This window comes from Morone saxatilis, unplaced genomic scaffold (genome assembly GCF_004916995.1).
Source record: "Morone saxatilis isolate NCDOM2014 unplaced genomic scaffold, NCSU_SB_2.0 Contig6, whole genome shotgun sequence".
Taxonomy (NCBI): Eukaryota; Metazoa; Chordata; class Actinopteri; family Moronidae; genus Morone; species Morone saxatilis.
In genome coordinates this window covers 8,560,286-8,561,071 of record NW_023340206.1, presented here as the reverse complement: position 1 = coordinate 8,561,071, position 786 = coordinate 8,560,286, and positions in this window count along the sequence as shown.

Genomic DNA, 786 nt, shown 5'->3' with positions numbered 1-786 from the left:
TGAAGCAACAGAGATGTTTCTTCATCTGAGGGTGTGTGTATACTTTCATACTGGAAGTCCAACTCAGTGAAGTCTGATTTAATGCACACACAGTACCTCCAACCTCCAACATCTTTAAATTGCAAATGTACAGTTTAGTTTTTTAGTCATATGCTGCTCAAAATATTTGCACATCATTTCATTGCATATTACATATAGTGTATGTATTTGTCATTATAGTCTTATATTGTCTATTATATTTTATTATTCTGTATTGTACTCTTTGCATTACATTTCCCTGTGCTGCTGTGTTTGATTTGAATTTCTGCCACAGGAATATCTAATCTGATCTTATGTCTTCTGTCCTTTGGAGGGACACTGCATGTTGTTGTTTTGCTGTATTTCCTGTCTCGTTTCGGAACCAAAGCTTCTGTTTGAAGCTGAAATAGTCTGAAGACAGGTGCTGTTTGCAGTTAGGATATGACATGTATGTTGTTGTTTGTTTATCTGAGTTTTGATATTGTGACTCAATAAAGAAGATGAGATATGTGCGCAGTTCTCCTCTCCCACTGTTATCTGCACAATCGGTAATATTACTTTATACCTAACGGGACCTACTGGGACCCCGTTAGTACAAAATGTCCATTGATCTACACTGTAAACTGTAAAGTGGCAAGAAAATGCGACAGTACTACACGGGACGTATTTAAAGCGAAACTAAAGAGGGAAAATTCAGCTGGCTGTGTTTCAAGGAAGCGAAATTACATAAAATATGTATGATTACATAATATTTATCATATTTTCTTA